Source organism: Carettochelys insculpta, chromosome 2 (genome assembly GCF_033958435.1).
Source record: "Carettochelys insculpta isolate YL-2023 chromosome 2, ASM3395843v1, whole genome shotgun sequence".
Taxonomy (NCBI): domain Eukaryota; kingdom Metazoa; phylum Chordata; order Testudines; family Carettochelyidae; genus Carettochelys; species Carettochelys insculpta.
Genome location: NC_134138.1, coordinates 190,501,954 through 190,521,100, shown reverse-complemented (window position 1 = coordinate 190,521,100; position 19,147 = coordinate 190,501,954). Strand labels below are relative to the sequence as shown.

At 46.0% G+C, this 19,147-nt stretch overlaps 1 protein-coding gene across 2 annotated transcripts in view; it reads right to left on the bottom strand.

Annotated features, from left to right (window-relative positions):
* Positions 1 to 10,899, bottom strand: part of TRANK1 (tetratricopeptide repeat and ankyrin repeat containing 1) — an 81,064-nt gene extending 70,165 nt beyond the window's left edge. For both annotated transcript variants that reach the window (XM_074988184.1, XM_074988185.1), the window contains exons 1-2: positions 10,738 to 10,899; positions 5,740 to 5,866 (exon numbers count right to left, since the gene is read on the bottom strand). The gene's annotated coding sequence lies outside the window, so the exon portion shown is untranslated. The remainder of the gene's footprint in view (positions 1 to 5,739; positions 5,867 to 10,737) is intronic.
* Between the last annotated feature and the right edge of the window lie 8,248 nt (positions 10,900 to 19,147).

Sequence of the window (19,147 nt, the reverse complement as noted above, 5' to 3'; positions counted from 1 at the left end):
AAGACAGACAGACTCATGTTAGCTTCAGTCAAGTGAGCATGCTAAGAACAGCAATGTGGACATTGCAACATGGATAGCAGTTTGGTCTAGCCATCTAAGCTCAGATCTGGGAGTCAAGCTGACCTGAACTTTCTCAGCTGCAGTGCAGACGTACCCCAAGGCAGGGGTCAGTAATCTTTCTGAGGTGGAGAGCTGAAATTTGACCTTTTGGCCTCTATGGATGGTCTGATTGCCAATGATACTTTTAAAAGTCACTAATAGTCCTACTTACAACAGCTTCATTAATAAATAAATTAAGATGCAGAGCTTTACCATTTAGTTGGTGGTTGGTAGCATTAGTTGGTCTTTTGTTAATCCATTGGCAGCATGGCTTTGAGCAAGCTCCTGGCTGCATGTGGGAAGAGGAGTGAGGCTGAGCTCCAATCTCGTGTACTGATGAAAATCGGCTTGTGGGCCACACTTGGCACCCATGCTGGGGGGTTGCTGACCCTACTTTAAGGGTATGTCTTCGCTACCTAGATCAAGCCCGTCAGGATCGATCTTCCAGGGATCGATTCTGCATGCCTAATGATGATGAGCAAAATTAAACTATCAGGGGTCAATGGTCAAACCCTGTGCTCCTCAATTTCATAAGGATTAAGGGAACTTGTTGGGGGAGTTTCTCCCATCAACCTCCATTGGTGAGGACGGCCAGGCAAATTGTTTGTAGATAAGTCATTTCCAGCTACACAAATGCCATGGCTGGAATTGCGTATCTACGATCAACTTTAAGGTCTAGTGGAGGCCTGGCCTTAGTGTTCATAGCTGCATCTAGGTCTAAGATACTTTGTGTGTCCTCATACAGATCAGATTCTTTTGCCCATCATCTCAAATGCACACAAAGTTATATCCCAATCAAAGTTGCAAATTCTGGTTGGATGCATGCCTGGAGATTTCATCACAACATAATCTTCATTTTCTGGACACACCAGAACAACCCTGAAGGGCTGACAACTCACACTCCAACGCCTGATAATCATATCCCAAAACAAAAAGTTATCAGCAGTTTGAAATAATCATCACAATGGCACTCGCAAATATGTTGAAGGATTTTTTTTAAAATAACATGACAAGGTTTAAAATATTAAGATATGTGACAGGTAAAAAATTTAAATATTGTTTCTTCAGGGACTGAAGACAGAGAGCAAAGCATGAGGAAGCACCCTTACACGCACAACTCCTAGAGGAAGAGCTGGGAAACTGCTATTTGCAAATTTTTACCACTTTCTGGTACAGATATGTATCGGGGGGTAGCCATGTTAGTCGGTAGCTGTAAAAATGAGGAGTTCTGTGGCACATTAAAGACTAAGGGTGCATCTACAATAGCTCCTTGTTTTGAAATTAATTTCGAAAGGGGGCCCAATTTCAAAAGAGTCTGTAGAGCGTCTACACACCCAACAGCCTCTTTCATAATTGTTTTCAGCGAAAAGAGGCACAAATTTTGAAACCGCTCTTCCCATCTGGGATTGGGAAGAACAGTCCCTTTCGAAACCAAATTTTGAAATAGGGCATGTGTAGATGCTCCAGGCCCGCAATTTCAAAATTACGGGTCCACCATGGCAGCAGCTCCAGGGAGCACGGAGACATGCTAGCAAGCCCCAGCAGGGCTCTATGGTCCCCAAGACAGCCCTTAAAGCCACATGGCCCCGGAAACCCCGTGCAGGAAGCTGAGAGCCTGCCCAGAGCCTGAGGAGCATGAGCTGTGCCTGGCACATGCTCCAGCAGCCCAGACAGATGGGCCACACAGCCCATCAGCTGGATGGCGAGGCCCCCACCTCCCAGCCCGAGGGGTTGCCTGAGGAGATCCAGGGCCAGAAAAGGAGGGGCCCTTCCTGGACAGAGGCTGAGGTAAAAGACCTCCTCAGCCTCTGGGCAGAGGAGGAGGTGCTGCTCCTAGCACTGGGTGGCCTCACAACACAGCAGCCTTCGAGCTGTGGTCACTGGAACTGTGGAGGTGGGGACACCCCCAGAGCAGGGCCACTCAGGTCCAATCAAAGGTGAAGGAGCTGAGGCAGGCCTATAGCCAGGCCAGGGCCACCCACAGGCAATCGGGGGGCAGGGGCCAGCCCGAGGTGCCCCCATTGCTGGGCATTGGAACAGTTCCTCAGCCCGAAGGATGTCCTTGAGCTGTCAGCAGTGGTTGATGCAGGCAGGCCTGACATCGACCGGGAAACAGACCCGCAGGAACAGTTGGGGACCCTCCTGCCAGACCACACCTGTGGAGCCAGGGAGCGACTCAGAGGGGGGCCCACTCATGATTGCGGTCAGCTCTGGTACCTCCAGCCAGGCCTCCTTGAGGCTGGTGTCCCCAGACCTGTTCTCCGGAGCCCCAGGTAGGTAACGGGTGGATAGGACGGCCCAGGGGGGCCCTATCCCAAGGTTCACTGCCCTGTCCCAGACCCAGGCGCAGCGCCATCCAGCACATGCACCCGTGGACAGCACCCCGGCCCTCCCAACTGGGAAGGGATGCGGGGGCCATGCCGCAGCCAGCAGTCACCCCACAGATGAGGTCCCAGCAGGCACATGGGAGCCCCAAAGGGAGGTCAGCAGGGGAGGCACCACCTTGGGGGATGGTCAGGGGATGGCAGGGGTGGTGTGGGTGGAGCCCCCGGGCCCAGGCAACAGCACTGATGGGTAGCATCTCTCCCACTTGTGTCTCCACAGCATCACCCTCTGAGGGCTGGACCACACCCACACCACCATCCAACGGAGACAGAGAACCCTCCTCCTCATTGCCCAGGCTGCTGCCTGCCCAACCCCGGAGGGCCCAATGGTGACGCTGTTACAACCCTCAGGAGGCGGCGGAGGCCCATACCGCAGCCATCCAGGAGCAGAGCGCCGTGCTCTGGGAGTGGCTGCAGATGGAGCAGGAGGACAGGGCCTGGCGGAGGGAGGTCTGGGCCGAGGTGGACGCAGCCCTCTGATGGCTGGCCCCCTGCTAGCCCCCCCTGCCACCCTCATCCCCCCACCGCCCTCAAACCCGCTCCCAGCACCCCCAAAACTCACCACCCTCATCCCACCCACCCTCACCCCATCCACCCAGCTCATCATGGGCCACTGGCTGATTGCCAGTGTGAGTCATGGGGATGATCTCACCCCCAGCCCTCCCAGCACCCCGGTTCCCCCCACCTCACCCAGCCCACCCCATCCCTTAGCCCCTGGCTGATCCTACCTCCCTTTGCTGCCAGCACCCTCCCAGCCCCAATAGGGTTCCCGCACCTGGGGTGGCAGGGGCCCCTGTACCCACCAGGGGTCTCATCCCCCCACCCTCGTGGGGGACTAGGCCCGCCCATGCCTGTGGCCCTGGCCACGTGGGCTTGCCCCCACCTCTTCGTATATAGTTCTCCCCCATTCCCCTTCATATTTAGCTCCCATAGGAAGACCCCACACCATTTTTCCAGGGCTGTTTGTTTACATGTATATAGTTGGCCCCCAGTTATTAAACCCTTTTCTGTGCACCCCAGTGTCCCCTGTGTTTGGGGGGCTGTGCTACAGGTGGGTGTAAGCCATGCGCCAGGAGGTGGTCAGCATGGCTCCCGCTCAAAGGGCTCTAGGAGGGCTTCCCAGACCCTAACCCCTTCTCGATGTGCCTGGTGGCACGGGGACGTGGGTGTCTGCTCATAGGGGGGGCTGCAGTCCGCAGCCCACCCTGGCATGTAGCGCTCGTGCTTGCCCTCCACTATATTGTGCAGAGCGCAATAAGCCACAATCACCTCAGGGACATTGGGCAGGCTGATGTCCAGCCGCACGTTGAGGCATCCGAAACGCACCTTGAGGCATCCGAAGGCCTGCTCTGTAGTGTTGCGGGCATGGTTCAGTCAGTTGTTAAAAGTGTCCTGGCTGGTGGTGGTGTGCCCAGCATAGGGAGGCATCAGCCACAGCTACAAAGGGTATGTCCCATCGGCCACTATACACGGTGGCATCACTGTGTCCCCCACGGGGAGCTCCTGGGCAGGGATGTAGGTGCCCTCCTCCAAGTGCCGCCCCAGCCAGGAGTTGCATAGTACCCGGGCGTTGTGGGCTTGCCCAGACCAGCCCACGCAAATGTCACAGAACCAGCCCCAGGCATCAACAAGCGCTTGGAGCACTTGCAGTTTATGTAGCATCCCGCGCTTGGTCTTGGAGCACTTGGTATCCCTTGCAGTTTATGTAGCGTCCCGCGCTATGGTCTGGGGCGCAGATAGCTATGTGGGTGCCATCGAGTGCGCCAAAGCAGTTCGGGAAACCGAGGGCTGTGAATCCCGCCATGGCATCGTTCAAGTCGCTGAGGCGGACAGTCCTCCGCAGGATGATGCGACTGATGGCCTGGACCACCTGTAGAAGGGAGGCACCAACATGTGGGGCCTGCACATGAGGGGGCCCTCTTGCCCTCTCCTGTTCCCGGGGTGGGTGTGGGGCCTGGTCTGACTTACCACAAGGAGGACGGCTCCAACAGTGGCCTTGCCCACTCTGAATTGGTACCCCACTGAAAGGTGGCTGTCTGGGGTGGCGATCTTCCAGACGGCGATCCCCACATGCTTCTCAACTGGGAGCACAGGCCGCATGTGGGTGTCCACATGCCGCAGGACAGGTGTCAGCCACTGACTCAGCTCCAGGACCGTGTTCTTTGTCATCCTAAAGTTCTCAAGTCACCATTCATCGTCCCACCGGCCCAGTACCAGCCTCTCCCACCAGTCCCCACTGCTGGGGTGGCTCCAGAGGCGCCGTGGGGGATGTGGAGCAGTGGTTGGCCTGTTGCCAGGGCCTGCAGGACCCCAGTGGTGGGGGGAGGTGGGCCCCAGGGCATCCACCATGCCCAGGATAGCAATCACCACCTGGGTCCCGTTGTGGGTGGGGGCATCGGCCTTGAGCAGCTGCCGTTGCTCCCTTCTCCTCCCATTCTTGGAACGTGGTCCACGCAGTGGTGTGTGCTGCTCTGCGGTGCTCTGTGTGTGCAGGGTGGGTGTGTTTGGGAGGGGCCCTTTCAGGGCACTGCTGGCTATGGGACCTGGAAGGCCTTTTCGGCCATGTGACCCCATGCTTGGTGTTTCCAAGCTGCTTATTTCAAAAGCGCCCGCATTCCTGTGTGGACACTGCCTTCCGAAGCAGGGCAGGGGGGTTGTTCTTGCAAAATAGCGGATCAGCACAGCAATCCGTGTGTGTGTGTGTGTGTGTGTGTGTGTGTGTGTGTGTGTGTGTGTGTGTGTGTGTGTGTGTGTGTGTGTGTGTGTGTGTAGCCGCGCTATTTTGAAATCCCTTCTTTCGATTTTGTTTTTTGATGTTCCCCCTTTCGAAGTTTATATGTAGTGTAGACACACCCTAAGAGATTTATTTGGGCATATGCTTTCATGGGTAAAATTTACTCCATCCAACTCATGTGACAAAGCAGGTTTTGCACATGAAAGTTTATGTCCAAATAAATCTGTTCGTCTCTAAGATGCCACAGGACTCCTCATGGTTTTTCTCTGGTATAGATAGCAATCCTACGTGTTATCTGGGAAATTAACATGAGGGATGCTTGGAGGTCACAGAAATCAGGAGGACTTAAGGGATTTTGAGATGACAAATGGCCTTAGGAGTTAGGGCACTGGACTGGAACTCAAGAACAACTGGACTCAATGACCAGCTTTACCACAGCCATCCTGCATGAACCTGGACAAATCACTTACTCTCTCTTTTCCATCTGTTCAACTGGGATAATAATTCTTCCTTTTTCCTCACCTTTTATCTGTTGTGCTTGTTTAGCTGGTCAGCTCCTCAATGCAGGTCACGTCTCTTATTCTTATTCTGAGTATTTACAGTGCTTAGTGCAATGGGGTCTCAATCTCTACCAGGGTTCCAGGCACACCTAAAACACAAAAAAATAAATAACATATTTAGTTGATTTTCAAGCAGAGAAGGCAATGGGTGAGGGGGCAAGCAAACAATAAAAACGATGCAACCAACAGCTGTTAGTGGCAGACAGATGCCTCAATCCCCCGTTAAACCACAAATGACTCTTGTTACCACTTCTTAAATTTCCTGCTCCACCACTGACTTGTCAAAGTTTGCTCAAATCATTTAACCTCTTTGTCACAGTACCCCATCTGTAATCTGAACTCCTAAGAGATCTATTGGTGAAAAAACTAATTTGTGATACCTCTGCATATGCTAAACAGCACCTCCGACTGATTTAGAGATTCTCTGTAGTAATTTATGAATACTGTATTGACCAGATTATTGGGATGTTTATAGCATAAATACTGGCTTAGTTTAATAGGAAGCTGTAAGGAAGACAAGCAGGAAGGAAATGAAAATGATTGAAAAGAAACCGTTTCTCAGTTGTTAAAGACAATGTCCAAACTATTAACATGGACAACTCAACCTCCTGGCTACATCTACACTAACCCAAAACTTCAAAATGGCCAAAATACATGGCGATTTTGAAGTTTACTAATGAAGCGCTGAAATACATATTCAGCGCCTTGTTAGAATGCCGGCAGCCGCGGCACTTCAAAATTGACGCGGCTCACCGCCACACAGATCGTCCAGACAGGGCTCCTTTTTGAAAGGACCCCACCAACTTCGAAATCCCCTTATTCTTAACAGCAGATAGGAATAAGAGGATTTTGAAGTTGCCAGGGTCCTTTCGAAAAGGAGCCCTATCTGGATGAGCCGCGTGGTGGCGAGCTGCAGCAATTTCGAAGTGCCGCGGCTGCCGACATCCTAATGAGTCCCTGAATATGTATTTCAGCGCTTCATTAGTAAACTTCAAAATGGCCATTTGCATGGCCATTTCGAAGTTTTGGGCTAGCGCAGACACGGCCCCCGAGTCCAGCCAATCTCCAAAACTGGCTTGAAGAACAGGGCCCAAGCCTGAGAACCTGAAGATCAAAAAGGGCTGTAACAGATGAAAAATGGATTCCCTCAAGAGGAAGACAGCTGTTCATCAACAATCAGAGTAACCTTCAGGACCTGCTGGGCTATATGCAGACATTAGGTCTATAAGATACCACAGAGAATGGCAAGCCTTTGGGTAAGAAAGACAGGAATGTAGACTGTTTTAAAAGCCTTCTTCTGTGAATGTTTTGTTCCTACTATTAAACAAGAATTTGTTTTTAAGAGTGCAGTCTAGACACTATACACACACATACTCTTGAAGAAAACACAGCTACCTCTCTGTTACTATTCAACACTCTTGAAGAACTGTAGATGTGTCAGACCTGCTGTGTGAGTACAGTCAATACACAGGCCTGTAGCCCAGGAGCATAAATGGAAGAAACATAGAATTCCAACCCATGACAGAGAGTAAAGGCATGAGAGCTTGACACCTGAGAGGCTGCACTCAGAGGCTAAATCTATACTAGTGGGATGTGCTGGCAAAATGATGATTTTGTCCACAAAACCTGGAGAGCATCCAGATGCCCAAGGGTGTTCTGCTGACAGTAAGTTGACAGAATGCAGCACTTCTGTTGCTATCTGTACCCCACTGGCCATAAGGAAGAACACCATTGTTAACAGAGAGCTATCAACAAAATGCCAGTCTGGACATTCCAGGTGGGGGAGGACCTTCTGTCGACAGAAAACGCTTCTGGGACAGCACACAACCCTGTTTGCTCTGCTTCCAGGTGGCCATTTTGCTGATAAAGCAGCTAGGCAGTCCCGCTGCTCTCCATCAACAGAGCGGATTGCTCTTTTGATCCACTTTTGTGGTCTGGCCGCAATCTGTCGACAGATATCTTGTGAAACAAACTTCGCTCTAATCTAGACGTAGCCAGAGAGACGGCAAAGGAACAGAAGTCTAACCATGATGGGACATTAAACCATGAGTAAGAACCTGGGGAAGAGTGTGTGGGGAGGGGAAATTCACAGATTTAAAAATCACAGGCAGCAGAACAAAGTGTTAATTTTTATAGAATATGCAAGGCCACTGTATTCCTCCTGATACGATTTTTCAAAAAGCAGGGAAGTGGACATCTGTGTGTGACCCGCATACCAAGGTGTGGTTCACTGTCCCATGCAGTGGCACCTAGCCCACTTACACAGAGAGAAAGAATGAGTCTCCTCTACAGCCTTAACTAAGAGCTAGCTGCTTTTTAGCTTAAACTGTAGTGGCTTGTGCACCAAGCTCCCGAGATCCATGGTTTGACTCTACCTGTGGGTGGTTACATGTGCATACCAGTCTTATGCTGGGTACAGCCTGTAGCGTACAGCAGCGTCAGCTGGAGCTGCAGTTAAGGCCAAGGGAGAAAAAAACAGACAGCTGTTTTTGGTAAGGGCACAGTAGCCAGTGCAGCTGCTGCCACTTGGAACGCAAGCGACGGATCTGCACCAATATGGTAAGCAGAGATGCCTGCTTTCACCTCCCACAGTTTTTCCAACAATATGTCTTGGGCTAAGTTCACAATTTCCACCCAGATATGCAAAACTCTGATTTTCACAGGGCTCTAACCAGGAAATCAAGGAAACTAATCATAGAGTAAGATACTGTTCTGTATAAGTGAAGGCATCACAGCTGTCCATTTGACATCAGTGGATGGATGGGGCCCTTAGACACAGATCAGTTACAGCTCTCGGCTCCTACCCTGTCTTTCAATTATTTACATCCTATTTAGACTGTAAACTCTGCAAGACAGGTACTTGTCTGGCAGGCCCTGTGAAGAGTCCTTGAAAACTTACAGCATTCAATAAGCAAAACAAAATACTATTAAAATGCACAGCATTGCAGCTCCACCACTTAAATGCAAAAACTAAATGTGAATCTGAATAATGGTGTAGTTCTTTGTCACAGAACTAGCCAAGCGCCATTGTGGGTTTATTTAAAAAGACATGACATTCTTGCTCCACCCCCATCACCCGTCACAGCAGTCAAACAGCAGTAGAATAAGTTAATAATTACTGTTTACACCTGTGAACTCAATTTGGCCCATTTATTCAAACAAGTGCTATCCTATAATTGTAACAGAATAGGGTGGTTTTTTTCCCCCTTTTCCTCTGTGCCACAATAGCAACACCATATCTTATCTCCAGGAGGATGAATGTGTACATAAACCTCTAACAAGCAACTCTGGGACTCCTATATAAATAACAGCTCCATTAGGGGAATATTGCAAACTGTTAACTCTGTCTTTACATTCATTAAAGGTGGGAGGGGGGGCACAACTAGTATCAGCAATGGTGAGAAATCTTTGCAACATTTCCCTCCTATAGGCAAGGCCAGTAAGTCAAAAACCAAACTGGGAATACAACTCCACAAATCCTGGCTCCCTCACCTGTAGTGAAACTATATTCAACCCTGAAGAGTTCAACTTATCAACTTTACAGATTCATGAGGGGAAAAAAAAAAATCACTGGATTCCTAGTAACATTTTCCAGAAGATCTGGAATTCTTTTACCACTGGCAATAAACCTCAATTATCTATTTTTGTAATATTGCACAACTGCTGGCTTGTTTTTGAACAAACAATCAAGAAAAGGATAAAATGAAAAACAAACATTACAGGGATGAGCTATTATCAAAGTACAGAAACCATTAAACAAAAAACTTTTTAAACAAAAAACTTTTCAGTTGGCAAAGAGATCTTAAAGACCAGCTTCATGCTGTAACTGAACAAAACTTAATCCTAGGGGGAAAAGAGGTTCATCTCCATTGGAAAATGTGCTCCTTTCCAGACTGCACTAATGGAGTCCCCACATTCTTAAAGGCAGATTCACAAACATGGTCAGTGTCTCTTTTCTGTGTACTCTGACCAGCCACAACACAAACAAACCACACAGGATACACACTCCAGGGTGAACAAATGTCACAAAATGCACACATCTACTGGGTGTGGTTCACTGTCCCAGGTACTGACACTTATCTAGATCACTTACTGAGAAAAAAGTAGTGTATTCCCAAGTCCCATCCCTCCCCACCCCCACCAACCCTGGATTGTTATTATCTACTCCAATCTGATAAAGTGGGTCTTACCCATGAAAGCTCATTACCTAATATATAAATTTATTAATCTTTGAGGTCCTACAGGATTGCTTGGTTTTTCAGAGAGAAAGAATGAGCCTCCTCTACAGCCTTAGCTGGAAGCCAGCTGGCATTTAGCTTCAACTGTAGAAGGTCATGCATTAAGCACCAGAGGCTCCCAGGTTTGAATCTGGCTGTCTAGGGTTATACAAACATGGCCCCATAACTCACCCTATAGTATTTACACATCCATATCTCCCAGAGCCGGAAGGGACCTAGCAAGGTCACCAAGTCCAGTCCCCCACCTTCCCCATATTAGAGTCAAACAATAATGACAGCTCAAGGACCGAGCTCAGCAACCCCGGGTTTACAAGGCCAATACCCAAACCACCGAGCTATCGACACCCCTTATTTCGTGTGTGCAGAATGTAACCACCCGTTTCATTCTGAGGGCGAGGTGACCCTCTCCTGCATTTCTTGAGTACCCCTACCAGCACCAGGGGACGTTTTGGTTGCTCAAGGAAGTTGAGATTGGGTCCCCGCCCCCTAAAGAAACTCATCCTTCAGCGCAAAGCGGGCGGTGGGGGTGGGCGCTGAGGGCGATCTTTGGGCCCTCTGTCCACCTTTCAGCCTGCTGCGGTAATAAGCAGCGGAAGGTGGTAGATTAGTGTATTGCATGAAGTGCAACCAGCCCCCAACACCGGTGCAGGATGCTTTCCTCTGCAGGAAGTTCCCTGGCTTGCCACACTGCCCAGGGAGGCAATGGCGACATCCCCGCCTACCTGAATCCCGAAGAGGCGGCGGGAGGCCAGCACACTGGGGCATCGGCCGCTGCAGCTGCTCTTCGTGTCCCCATGCCGCAGCTGTACAGAGCGCCCAGGCGCGGCTCAGCTGCTGCCCGTAAACACAACTCATCTCGCTCGGGCACGCTCCCTCCGCGCCCAGCCCGGGGCGGGCCACGTTCTGTCCCCGCCCTCTCGGTCACGTCATTTCGGGGAAACGGGCGGCTGGTACCGGCGATGGAACCTTGGGCAGCCGAGACTTCGACAATCGAAACCTGGTTCCCCGTTCTGAGCCGCCCCTGCGAGCGCGCGCGCGCGCGCGCGGCGCGCCCACACACGAGCTGTCGGCCGCCCCGCAGCTCAGCGGGGGGTGGGGGAGGGAGAGGAGAAGTTGAACACAGGCCGCTTGTACGTTGGGAGCTACCCCCTCTACCTCGCCAGGAGGGATATAGCCCCCAGTGTTAGCCTACCTGTAAGAGGCTTAAGAGCTTTAGTAGTGGAAGTGCTAGAAAGGCAGGAGGGCTCTTTGCCAGTACAGCAATGTCAGGCACAGATCAGCCTTCTTCACACCCCAAACAAGAGACCACCACTGACCATCACACACAGCCCCCACTTAAGGCCTCTCCAGGGCATCATCAGTGATCTGCAACCCATCCTGAACAATGATCTTTCACTCTCATAGACCTTGGGAGGCAGGCCTGTCCTCGCTACAGGTAGCCTGCCAACCTTAAACAAATCCTCACCAGCCACTACAAATCACAAACCAGTGACTATAGGCGTGAAACCAGCCCCTGCAACAGTCCTCGCTGCCAACTCTGCTCACATATCTACACCAGTGACATCACCACAGGACCTAACACCAACTATACCATCGGGGCTCCTTTACCTGCACATTTACTAATATAATATGTGCCATCATGTGCGAGCAATGCCCAACTGCAATTTACGTTGGCCAAACTGGACAGTCTCTCTGTAAAACAATGAATGGACATAAATCAGACATCAGGAATGGTGATCTACAGAAGAATGTGGGAGAACACTTCAATCTCTCTGGACATTCAGTGACAGATTTAATAGTAACAGAGAGTAAGCCATGCTAGTCTATGCACTATCAGAACAAAAAGCAGTCAAGGAGCACTTTAAAGACTAGCAAAATAGTCTATTAGGTGAGCTTTCGTGGGACAGACCCACTTCTTCAGACCATATGCAGACCAGAATGGATAATAAACTATTATTTATTTAAATTATATATTATATATAGTATAATAATATAATATTATTTATTATTTATTTTAAAATATTATTTATTTTATTTATTATTCACCTAATAAACTATTTTGCTAGTCTTTAAAGTGCTACTTGACTGCTTTTTGTTTTGATAGATTTAAGGGTGACAGTTCTGAAACAAAAATATTTCAAAAATCAAATGGAGAGACAAATCTCTGACCTACAATTTATTTGCAAATTTGACTCCATTAACCATGGATTAAACAGAGACTGGGAGTGGCTCGCAGCTTACAAAGGCAGTTTCTCTGCTCTGGGTGCTAATGTCTCCCCATTAGACTCTGACAAAGGCTCACATCCCCCTGTCTGATCTGACTGTTTTTTTCCTCTTTTGATAAGTAGTGTTGATACTGGGCCATTTCCACCTTGCTGAATAGACCTTGTGAGCTCTGGCCCTCTCTCTTATTGGGACCCCACTCTTTAAATACCCCTCTGAAACCACCCCCCAACTCATGCATCTGATGAAGTGGGTCTTTGCCCACGAAAGCTTATGCTCCAAAATATCTATTAGTCTATAAGTTGCTACAAGACTTCTTGTTGTTCTCAAAGCTACAGACTATCACGACTACCTCTGATACAAACCAACATAGTTACACCAGAGAAAACCGGGCCAAAATGACTTGCTGGGATGGGGAGCTTTCACTCCCCTTTAGGCCTGCATAATGATTCGCAACCATCTTCTTTAAGGGTTATTTTCATGAATAATGAGCCTTAGATCTTGATTACCAGTCTGAACTAACCTTCCCCACCGTACCATCTTTGGATTCCCTCTCCTAAGGGTTGTTTGGACCACCTATCTACATGCTCCTGCAAAGTTTAAATTTTGTTTTCAAGCTTCTCCAAACTTTGGTTCTCATGTCTTGGTCCTCCCTGAAATACAGGGTGCAAAAGGGATTTTACTGTGTTTTTCTATGAGCCACTTAAAAGTCATATTATCATTTTAAAGTGAATGATTTGAAATTATGCTTCTGAGTAATACATTACAACTAATTTTTAGGAGACAGATTTGGGTCACTGAAGAGCAAAAGACTGGAAGAGCAGATATTCTATCTTAGCAGAACTATTGACTAGCTGTGTGTTTCTGCAAGTCCCTTAAAATCTCATGTGGTAGATGTAGATGGTCAGTGTGTTTGGCAGTTACACCTTCTGCTTTCCTGTCCATAAAATAGGGATGATATTAACTTATTTTCAGAAAGTAACTGTAAGATTCTTGGATAATGGAACATAGCAGAACTTTGCGAAGTATTACTAACTGGAGGATTTTTTAAAAGTATAATATTTTAAATGGCTCATTGATTCAATATATAAGTAGTAAGAGGTAGCCATGTTAGTCTGTATTCTAACAAGACAAAACAGTCATGTAGCACTTTAAAGACTAACAAAATGATTTACTAGGTGATGAACTTTCATGGGATCTGAAGAAGTGGATCTGTCCCTCGAAAGCTTATCACCTAATAGATCATTTTGTTAGTCTTTAAAGTGCTACACGACTGCTGTTTTGTTTTGTCAACATATAAGTATGTAGTGTATTCATGTATACTAAGTTTCAATAACATCTTTCATCACAAAGCATTTTAAAGTAATTAATGCCTCACAACACTTCAGGGAGGTACCTAATTATTTCTGTACTCTGTGCCCTGTGTGTATAAGGAAATGGAAACTTCACATTTTTGAGTAATTTGAAACTTTCACTTCATTTTTTGAGGTTTTTAATTTTAATTAAGGAAGGCAAATTTATAGCCTTACAGCAAAGGTGAATAATTTTCAAATATGTCTTTCAAAAATTGTTTTTGTTACACACTAATCTCTTAAAATGAGGCATATTAATAGAGTGAAAGCTGTTACAAACAACTGATCTCTTAATATACACAAGGTCATAGAGACTGACAAGTCTGTATCTTCTACACAGAGCATTTTCAGAACTTCTGCTGCTGTAGCACCACATGTGGGGTACTAGCAACTGCACTGTCACCAGAGATTTTTACAAACACACCACTTAATTCTGACCAGAGAATGTCTAGACAACATGTTGGAAAAAAAATACCTTGTACATCTACACTAGTGTTCCAAAAATTGCTTGAATCAGTGGAGACATATAGGTGATGGAACAGACAGAGGAGAACTTTAGAAACACTTCCATGCGAAGATGAGAAGGCAATGTCTCCGGATAAGATGAATCTATTTTTACTCAGACAAAACTTGCGGTAACTGGACAACATTTATTTAAGCCAGAGTTGAGTAATGGAAACCTGGCTCAGAGGTGACAGTCAGTTCACTTGACATTTGGTGCAAACTTGAAACTAAACATCCTTTCTGGGTCATCGTCACACTTAAAAGCAGGAACACCATTTCACTTAGTTAGTCAACATTAATTCTGATAGAACTGCTTGTAAAATTCTGCTACAGAATTCAGGAGGAAAAAGAAAGCCTGAAAAGCAAACATGCATTATGGTAGCGCCAAGAAAACAGTCATATATTTGAAATGAGTCACATGATAGAAAGTGAAACTTTGTTTGTTTTTCTTCCGCACCCATTTTTAAAAATGAAACCTGGCCTTATGCACAAGAATCATAGCTTGCTGTCAAATCTTCCCCTCTCATTGAAAATGAAACTAACAATTCCAAACGCTGTAGCCCTGCTACATAGATGTATACCAGGCTTCTCTGAATTACTGAATTTCATCTTTAAACCTGAGTGTGGAAGGCATAGAAACTGAATGGAGATAGAACTTTTGATGGAGGCAATATTGACTGCCCAAAGGCACAGATAAACTTGCTAGGAAGAGTGGTGGTAGTGGCAACGGTAATTTGGCAACAGATGTGCATTCTGACTCATGGCCTTAGTTGTACCACTTTAACACACTGATGCAGTTATAGCGGTACAACTCCCTAGTGTGGATGTTGGTATACAGTAATAGCTTATTCCTATATGAGAAAGTGAATAAGCTATACAACAATGGCCAGCACTTGGAAAGCTTTGCTGGTATACTACACTGGGAAAGCATTCCTAATGAGCATACCGCATTTAACTTATTTCAGCTTCCCTGAGCAGCATGAACTATACTAGCAAAAGCAAAATTTTGCCAGTATGACTATGTTTGCAGTAGAAGTGTTTGCCAGTACACCTATGTCAGTTACAAATCATATCTTGTCACACCCCAAAGCCAACAAAGTTATGCCAGATAAAAGCAGGCTGAGCTGACTACCGTTGCACCCATTTGCTGGGGTGGGTGCTTGCGCTATGATTCACAACCATCTTTTGATGTTATTGTTCAGATTTGTATTTTGGCAGCACGCAGAGGCACCAACGAGGACAGTCTGTACCACAAAGTGCTTGCTATGTAACAAGACAAACCAAGAAAAATGTGGTAGAATGGGTGAGGGAAAGCAGTACAAGTTATTAAGTGACCAGGGTGACAGTAAGTTTGTCATGGTTGTGCTGTTTCTTTTGTTTGAACAAATATGTTTCTATTTGTTTTGAAGAAAAGATTGTTGGAATAAGAACAAAGGGAAAAATGTGGGGAAGTGGAAGAGATTTTGCAGAAAGGGAGAGAAACGCAGCGTGGTGACTGGGAGGATGAAATCGGGTAGATGAAGTGTTACACTGGCAGGAATGAGACAGGCTGGAGGGCAACCAGCAGTCCATGACAATACAGCAAATGAGAAACAAAAATCCAGAGTTAAAAGGCAAATTAAGGAAATTAATAGGGGAGATTTTATTCATATATATACATATATGCAGTGTAAATGTTATTCACCTCTAGACAGGGGCCTAGTTTCAGAGATGAATGGATGATGATAGTGTTACTTCTTGTACAGGGAGACTGCCGAACCCATTGCCTTCAGGTTCCTCTGAATCCAGTGCAGATATGCATAGATATAAGGCAGAGGAATTGTTTAAAGCAAGCATGCCAGTTACAACAAGTAGCCTACAGTGAAGTTTTTTAAACATGCTGCCACATAGTTTATATTAGCTTATTTGTACTAGTTAAATAAGACAAAATAGGTAGCCACTGCTGTCCTACCATCACAGGCAGGGTATAACTAACTCATGAAAATGAATCTAATTCTAGTCCTGTTTCTGTTCCACTATCTAAGAACATAAGAATGACCATACTGGGTCAGACCAAAGGTCCATCCAGCCCAGTATCCAGTCTGCCGACAGTGGCCAATGCCAGGTGCCCCAGAGAAGGAGAACAGAAGACAATGATCAAGTGATTTATCTCCTGCCATCCATCTCCTGCCCTTGTACTGAAGGCTAGGGCACCATACTTTACCCCTGGCTAATAGCCATTTATGGACCTAACCTGCAAACATTTATCGAGCTCTTTTTTAAACCCTAATAGAGTCCTGGCCTTCACAGCCTCCTCTGGCAAGGAGTTCCACAGGTTGACTGTGCGCTGTGTGAAGAAAAATTTCCTTTTATTAGTTTTGAACCTACTACCCATCAATTTCATTTGGTGTCCCCTAGTTCTTGTATTATGGGAAAAGGTAAATAATTTTTCTATATTCACTTTCTCCACACCATTCATGATTTTATATACCTCTATCATATTGCTCCTCAATCGCCTCTTTTCCAGACTGAAAAGTCCCAGTCTCTCTAGCCTCTCCCCATATGGGACCTGTTCCAAACCCCTAATCATCTTAGTCGCCCTTTTCTGAACCTTTTCTAATGCCAATATATCTTTTTTGAGGTGAGGAGACCACATCTGCACGCAGTACTCAAGATGTGGGCGTACCATAGTTTTATATAGGGGAAGTATGATATCTTTTGTCTAATTATCTATCCCTTTTTTAATAATTCCTAACATCCTATTTGCTTTACTAACTGCCGCTGCACACTGCATCAATGTCTTCAGAGAACTATCCACTATAACTCCAAGATCCCTTTCCTGATCTGTCATATCTGGATTTGACCCCATCATGTTGTACGTGTAATTTGGGTTATTTTTTCCAATGTGCATTACCTTACACTTACCCACACTAACCTGGTACTTCCACCAAACCTTGTTCTCTCAAGCATTAATGTATCCATTAATGTTAGAGAAGTGAAAAGGGGAGTATCATGTATAAGCCACCATGAAATAAAATAAATTGGGACTGTCAACAGGCAATGTCCCTCTGAATTTAACCGAGCACACCCCCACCCCCACAAACACCACTTCTCCAAAACATAAAATGATTGTGTACAAGAAAGGCAGTATTCTCAGGTATTGCAAAGTAATCGTATGTATAATAAAACTCTAAGGACTTCGTGAGAAACTTGCATCATTTAACTAAAGGTACAGTTTTAAACAAGTTTACTTTATTTAAACCAGTGCAAAAGGCTGTGTGAGTGTAGTTATTTTGGGTTAACCCAGCCCATCAATCAATTTATTCTAAACCAAGATAAACTACTTTTAAACTAAAATGATTGTGTCTGCACTACAGTCGTTCAAAAGCTGTCTATGGTCTTTTTGATTATTTATTTCTTTGAATGCTCTCTGAATACGAAATTTTAGCAATTTATATTTGGGTTGAATTTGATGGATCCTGTTTTAGGCTTGAAACAATGGGGGAAAATCCCAAATGGAGTTTCATAACAACAGACTGAAGTGGTCACCAGTATAAACTTGCATCTGATAAAGTTTTCTGGTCTCTGGAAGGCTGTTCTGCAAGCCATTCCAACTTGAATGGAGGCAGTTTGTCTCCAAGATACAGCAACAATCAGTCCTTAGGCGACTAGTTAGTTGGGAAGGCTTCAGGCCTGTTGGACAGCAGAGCAAAGCTGATATAAGCTTTAGATAAGCATCCACATTTTTGAGAGTTTGTGGAATTTCTGAGACTTTTATTATTTACACCAACAGTATTAATTTTATGCTTGAGTTTTTCCTTCCATAAGTAAACTCATAACAAAGCACAGAATGCTCAGAAGCTATTAGGCTCTTCCATTTCATTCAGCCATCTTATCTCTTGCCTCCAGCCCCAGACCCCTAATCAAGATTAGGCACTTAAAAGGTCAGTGTCTAATTACTGCTCCCCAGCTACAATATTCTGTTGTCTGTCAAATCCTGAGGTGCATTCAAAACCAGTGTCAAATAAGTGTCTGCCTTTCCCTTTGTACCTCACATGTTTTTTTTGGAATGTTCCAGTGGCAATTCTGTTCATGCCTCTATTGTGTGGGGACTGCAAGCATGTTCACCAACAATGTGATTAGCCCCTTTGCATTTGGAATTAGCACTTGTTTATGCTCTTGAAAGGGTGACACACTGATGTTTGGAGACTTGTGTTAACCTGGAAAAAACATCAGGATTTTCTAGTGTGGACACATGGAATCATAGAACTGGAAGGAAGTTTTAGAGGTCATCAAGTCCAGTCCCCTGTGTTCATGGCAGGATCAAGCACCATTTAGACCATCCCTGACAAGCTGTTGTCTAACCTGATCTTAAAAATCTCCACTAATGGGTATTCTACAAGATCCTTAGGCAATTTACTCCTGTACTTAACCTCACTGACAGTTAGGAAGTTTTTTCTACTCTCCAACCTAAGCCTCACTTGCAGAAATTTAAGCTGATTGCTTCTTTACCTATCCTCAGAGGTTAAGAAGAATAATTTTTTCTCCTTGTCTGCCATACCAGATAACATGCTTTTCTTGGGTTGATTCATGCTAATTTTTTATTATATCCAGTATATATACATAGTGTGTATTTATTATAGGTATTGAAGGTTATGCAAATTATTAAGCTGTAATGCGAGAAACCTACAGGACTGTATCCAGTATGAACAGCTAAAGCAAACTAGTAGGCTACATCTACACTACAGCAATCTGCAGAGAGAAGTTACTGTTGGAAAATATTTGCCAAGAAAACTTCTGTCGACAGATTGCAGCCACCCAAAAAAAGTGGATAGCTCTGTCACATTTTTAGTGTGGATGTGCCATGGGTTTTGTAAATGAAACTCTCTAGTGTAGATGTAGCTGTAGAGTAAGACAGCATAAGCAACCTTTGACCTAGATAAAATGCCTACTAGACAGCTCCCTGATTTTTGGGAACTAAATAGGGGAACTGAACCTAGAGCTGAGCCAGCTCAAATGGTGCCCAGGACCAGTCAGTAACCACAAGACAGACTGCAGAAGAGAAAAGTTCAGA